Below are 6,000 nucleotides of genomic sequence, written 5' to 3'. Positions count from 1 at the left end.
TTCTTGCACATCCCCTCTCTGTGCTTTTCACCCTATTATTTTAATTAGGTCATTTTCCATCTCCTTGGAAATCCACCAACAATACTGTACTGTATTCGATAAAAAGGTGCAAAAACTCATACCCTTAACTACAGACCAATCAGCTTACCTCCAATCATCAGCAAGGTCATGGAATCCATCATTGCAGTGGATATGAAATCATTCCTTTTCTCCAACAGCATCATCTCAGTTCACCAATTTGGTTTCAGACAAGGTCACTCCATCTTGGACATGCTGTTTCTAATCATCCAACAATGGATGGAGGCCCTCAGTGTCACTCATGAGATCAGGATCGTCTCTGGGCATATGTCCTGCTTTTTATACACCAGTCTGTCTCCAAACTCTGCCTATGGCATCCAAGGTCAACTCCACACATGGCTTACTGACTTCCTCCACTCTTGTAGCCAACATGTGGCACTCACATTCTGGGCCCAATCCTATTCCTGATCTTCATCAATGATCTCTCTGACTCTCTGGAAAATCCCCTTTGTCTATTTGCTGATGACTCCACCCTCTGCCATGACATCCCTCATCCTTCAGACAGGCAGGCTACAGCCGCTTCACTCTCTTCAAACCTTGAAAAAAAAAAGTCACAATCTGGTCTAACACTTGGAATATGTCTTTCAATCCTGACAAATCTCACAGTCTCACTATCTCTCTCCAAAAGGACAGTCTGGCAAACCCTCCATCTATTTTCTTAACAATCCTCTTGAGGAAGGTCAGTCATTCAAACTCCTGGGTCTCACTATCAGTCATGACAGCGATGAGGCTGTTCTGAAACTAACTCTACTTCCTGAAGCTTAGAATCCAAATCGTTTATACTGCTACCTTAAACTGTAAATTTAACCCACATCTTCTGGTAGGCCAGTTCAGTGTCCTCACCAATAAGCTACCACTGTACCCCAATGAACACACATTGGTTTAAAGGAGGTATGGTAAAGTATTTGATGAGATCATTTACAAGCAAGAGTTAAAATGGGGTGATGTAGTATGACTTCTGTTCAGCAGTTCTGCTCACTGGCCAGTGGTATTCATCAAGGGACACATAATATAGCAGACGTGTTTTCACTTTTAGGTTTCAGCCAACTGTAGATGAGGCATGGCTATTCCGACACAAATTCACTGAAGTTCCATTTGCAACTTAATGGTGCAATCCTTTTTAAATACGGATGGAAGTGAAAATAAAATTTCACATTTGTCCGATTTGGGGTATAATGAGGTTTCTGCAAAGCTTTCAATGTGCTATACTATACAGAAAAAAGGAATTTCTAATGAAAATATTTTCTAATGCTTGTATCTTAGTAAAGTAACTGGATAGACAGGACTCTTAAGAAAGTATAAAGCAGCTTTTTATTTGACAAGACACATTCTTGCTGACTCATTTCTTGCACTCGTAATTGCTTTGTGCTTTTACTGGGTCTTCGTTTTATGGAAGCTTAAATCTGAAACTCCCATTGGCACCTCGTAAATCTTGCTGTAAGCTCGGGTAGCTGCTGAGACACCACCACAAATCGTTTTATGTCACAATTTTTGCTCCTGGCATCCGAGATTGCAGATCCAACGAGAGAAGCTGACTTCATTGAGAATACACTGGCTTCTGATGTTCAAAACATAGGATTGAGTTTTAAGTTCTTCACTGATTGAGTTTCAGGATACTTTGATTGGTGATGTCCTGCATCTGTAACCCAAATCCACATGGGTTTTCATTGAACTAAATGGTGTTCCACTGATGAGCAGTTGGGCTATGTTACTGAGAAATGATGCACGAGGGGAAATTATAAAGTTTCCTTTGTACCTTTGATCTCAAAAAGTATTTTGCAAAGAAGAGGAACAGTGAATGAGAGTGCTTTGGTGTAGGATTTGCCATTTCAACATGGATTGGAATGATTGAACAATCGTGTTTTGGTGATTATGTCTTTATTCTCATGGATAACAATAACAATTGTTGTCGGTTCCATTTCACATCCACTAATTTATCTGTCGGATGAACCAAAGCACTTCAGTCATTATGAAAGAACAAGGAGATAGACAAACATTTCAAATGTACACTTCTTTCAGAGAAGTGGATTTAGTGTATTATGATTAAATGTTAGTTTACTTCTTTCAGCATTCTGTTGTTTGCCTCCATTGTTCTATCTATCTGGCCTTCATGATTAGGTCTAGTTTTCCATTATACTATCACACAACTTGGACTTATTAAAGCCTCGTCTGTGACCTGAAAACATTTTGATTGAACGAAAGTCATTCACAAGCCTTTCAGCACGTCGTGCTGTATTACCGAAGTTCACCTTTACAGACTGCTTCTTCCTTTCGTCTTGATTTCCCAAGATGGGCCTTTGCTTATTTTACCTTTATGAAATACGCGAGCAGTACAAACATCATGTCTTTTCGGTGCCGGTCACCTCCTCTCCCCTACCACCTCCCCCTCCTCCCCCAACTCAATAGCAGACATGGCACTGTCTCATTTGATAGGGATGAAATCCCACACAGCAGCTCGTCCCAAATGCTGCTCACCAAGCGTTTAACTATTAGAGAATCGACTGTATCAGTTGCTCATGTTGACAATCAAAGGGGAAATGGGTTTGAACAACTATTTTGCTTCCTCCACTTTTCCTAAAACACCTGGGATTAAATGGAATGCACTTTGTCTCATCTAGATGAATTCTTATTCTACACTTCAACATTATACAATTTATTTTAAATGCTTAATTTACCAACAAGTTCAACTTTGACACTTTGTTTTCTTGTTGTGATTTTGCTACAATTTGTGGTTTATTTGTTTTGTAAGAGTCTTGGCACCTGGTTTACACCATCTCGGAAGATCTCTGCATGATTTCAACACAATACTGACATGCTGCCCAAAAGGACATCTTTCGGTGAAATGTAAACTCCCTGAGCTGTAATCCACGAAAAACTTACTTTCCAGCAGTGCCGTCCTTTGGTAGTTTGATTGCAGAAACCTCTCATCGATTCTCTCTCAACCCTCTCCCATAAGGTTCTTCTCGACATAAGGTTGTGAAACTTTCCATGTTATGTTTCCTACTCCCTGAATCCATAAAGCAACTCATAGGCTTTTATGCCTTGGGAGCCAATATATTCAACCTTCCCTTTTCACCTTGCAATCCACTCCACGTTTCACTCTTTCGTGTGTGTGTGTTCTTCAATAAAGTAAGTGCTTTGTTCAATCCCTATTGGGGCTCCACAAGGGATTGGGAGTGGAGAAAGGAATAATTAAGGGCTGTGATTTAAGAAGTGGAGAAGGTGATTATAGTTTTATCAAACCCATGTAGTCTTTTAGAAAATACAAATGAAAAGATCCTTAATGTTCATGTTCGAAACTTTCCAACAAATATAAATCTTTACCATTAAAAAGCACTTATTTGATGCACTTTTATAATTTGAGAAAAGAACGGCAATTCTCCGAAAGCAAGGTAGCCAGCCAGCTTTGCAGGATTTTTGTACTATGCTTATATTTCATTGTCTTCACAGTTATCATATTTAAACCCGAACATGCATTTTAATCCAGGAATGGAATCTCAGTAGCAATACACTGACATTGCAGAATACATTCATCACATTACACCAAATATTACAACAGTTCAACATCACACATCACCAATTAGTCATTATTATGATGTTACGTAAAACCACATTATCAGATTGTAAAAATAGATATTAGAGTTTAGGATGCTTAATGCAAACCATCATACAATCTGTTTTTCCAATTGCTGAATGCAAATAAGTGATCACCTTTTTTGACCTATCACTGGTTTTATAATCAATCACTCCCATTTTCAACGGCCACTTCTGGCACTGCTTTTGAAAACCTCCTCACGCAGAGGAAAGGTGGAGAGAGAGGAAAGGGAGGGAGAGAGAGAGAAAGGGAAAGAGAAAGAGAAAGAGAGAGAGAGAGAGAGAGAGAGAGAGAGAGAGAGAGAGAGAGAGAGAGAGAGAGAGAGAGAGAGGAAAAGGAGGGAGAGAGAAAGAGAAAGAGAGAGAGAGTGGGAAGGAAAGAGAAAGAGAGAGTGGGAAGGAGAGAGAGAGGAGAGGGAGGTAGGGAGAGAGAGAGAGAGAGAGAGAGAGAGAGAGAGAGAGAGAGAGAGAGAGAGAGAGAGAGAGAGAGAGAGAGAGAGAGAGAGAGAGAGAGAGAGAGAGAGAGAGAGAGGGAGAGAGAGAGGGAGAGAGAGAGGGAGAGAGAGAGAGAGAGAGATATATATATATATATATATATATATATATATATATATATATATATATATATATATATATATATATATATATGGTTTCTTCTGTATTAATCCTGTTCACCCCCATTCCTCCGCTCTCTCCATTGCTTCTCCAAGTCTCCCTCGATTCTGTCCTTAAACTCTGCTGTTGGTGTCCCCCCCCCCTAACTGCTCCTTTTGTCCCATTGCGTCGTGATCCGTTGAGTACGCCAGCTGTTCCACGAGCCTTGACTTGTGCACAAAGAAAAACTGTTATCGGTTGGCAACCATTAAGCAGGGTTGATGTGCCAAATGGTCTCTTTCTGCATTGAAGTTCCTTTGAAGGGAAATTATCCATGAAATATTGTGCACCGTGGTGTCTGTCCGTATGTTAGTCTGTCTCATGTTTATGGTGGCTGTTTTCCTATGCTGCATTTTAAAAGCTCAACGCTCACTTTTGAAATGACGGGCAAACAGTCAGGCATAAATAATGTTGATGCCAAATTTTATTTCGCAAGCACGATATTTTGCCGTCTTTTTAGACAAATACAACCTCCGCTGCCCAATGTTGCACCACCATTTCATGGTAGCTTTAGCTCTGAGTGAAACCATGAGTGCAACTCAACACCATTAAACTTTTAAAAGTCAATTAAATAATTTAAATCAATAGATTAACTTAAACTTTCCCATCACTGGGGACGGATACTTTCGCTTGCTTTTCCCCAGTGATGGGTACTCTTCCTGGTTGTAAATAAAATGACTCCTCCCATGCTCATCTAGCCGAGGAAAGTTGCATGAAGCAATTAAGAAAAGCTACCAAGGTAAGCCTGCTGCTACTTCAAACTCTGCCCAAGTTCCTCTTCAGTTGCAGACAATGACATGAAGTTCATTCGAAGGGGAGTATGTTGCATTGGGATTCTCATGCATGTACTACTTGTTTTCAGAAGGGGGGAGGGCACTCTTGCCACACAGCCGTGGCACATACTTGTATAGCTGTGAGTATGTCCCAACCTGTAGGGTTTTTTATTATTATTATTCTTTCTTAGTATTCACGCACAAGAAGAAGCAACCTTTACTTAATAGTTTTTCCTCTCTGTGGAGCGTTTGCATGTTTCAGGGTGGGACAGACAGCATCAGCCTATGATATGCTGTATATATTAGCGGGGGCTATCCGCATTGCGCGAAGAGGTCGGGGATGAGGGGGGGGAGGTGAGATTTTCCCAGTGGTAGTTTCAGGACGTGTTGGGCATTTAAAAACAATGGAGTTATTGGCCTCATGGTGGTTACCTCTTGCCTGTGGGCTGGCAGCACTGCCTGACCCCACATTCCAATATACATTTAATAGCGGCCTTTGGTGGCCTCAAAACAGACATCAAAGCAGACTTGTGGTAGTTTTAAACACTGCCCAGATTCTGTAGTACCTAGAACCAACATTTGGGGCCACTGCATGTTATAGTTTGGCCATGATAGAATAACGTACACACAAACACTTGAAAATATTATCAAGATAGATTATATTTTGAGTATTTCACTCGAAGAAACTTTGTGAATGCCCCATGTATATATTTATGGTTATAATGGGCACAATTAGCTGTCATGGATAACAGTACAAAGTGCTTTATTGAACAGCGATCAAAGCTTATAGATTTAATGGGATTTCATGGAAGAATGGCCAAGTCAATGCACACTTGATTAATACAGAAACAGCAGCCTCACCAAATGAACCTTTCGTCATCTCACCTCCCTGTATTCCACC

At 40.5% G+C, this 6,000-nt stretch overlaps 1 protein-coding gene across 1 annotated transcript in view; it reads left to right on the top strand.

Moving 5' to 3' along the window:
• The window catches only part of LOC147016037 (neogenin-like), a 557,153-nt gene that overhangs the window by 522,130 nt on the left and 29,023 nt on the right, over positions 1-6,000 (top strand). The window lies entirely within an intron of this gene.

The sequence above is a fragment of the Eptatretus burgeri genome, chromosome 12 (genome assembly GCF_056783735.1).
Source record: "Eptatretus burgeri isolate ZD-2024b chromosome 12, Ebu_testis_v1, whole genome shotgun sequence".
Lineage (NCBI taxonomy): Eukaryota > Metazoa > Chordata > Myxini > Myxiniformes > Myxinidae > Eptatretus > Eptatretus burgeri.
This window is presented reverse-complemented; position numbering and strand designations above follow the sequence as displayed.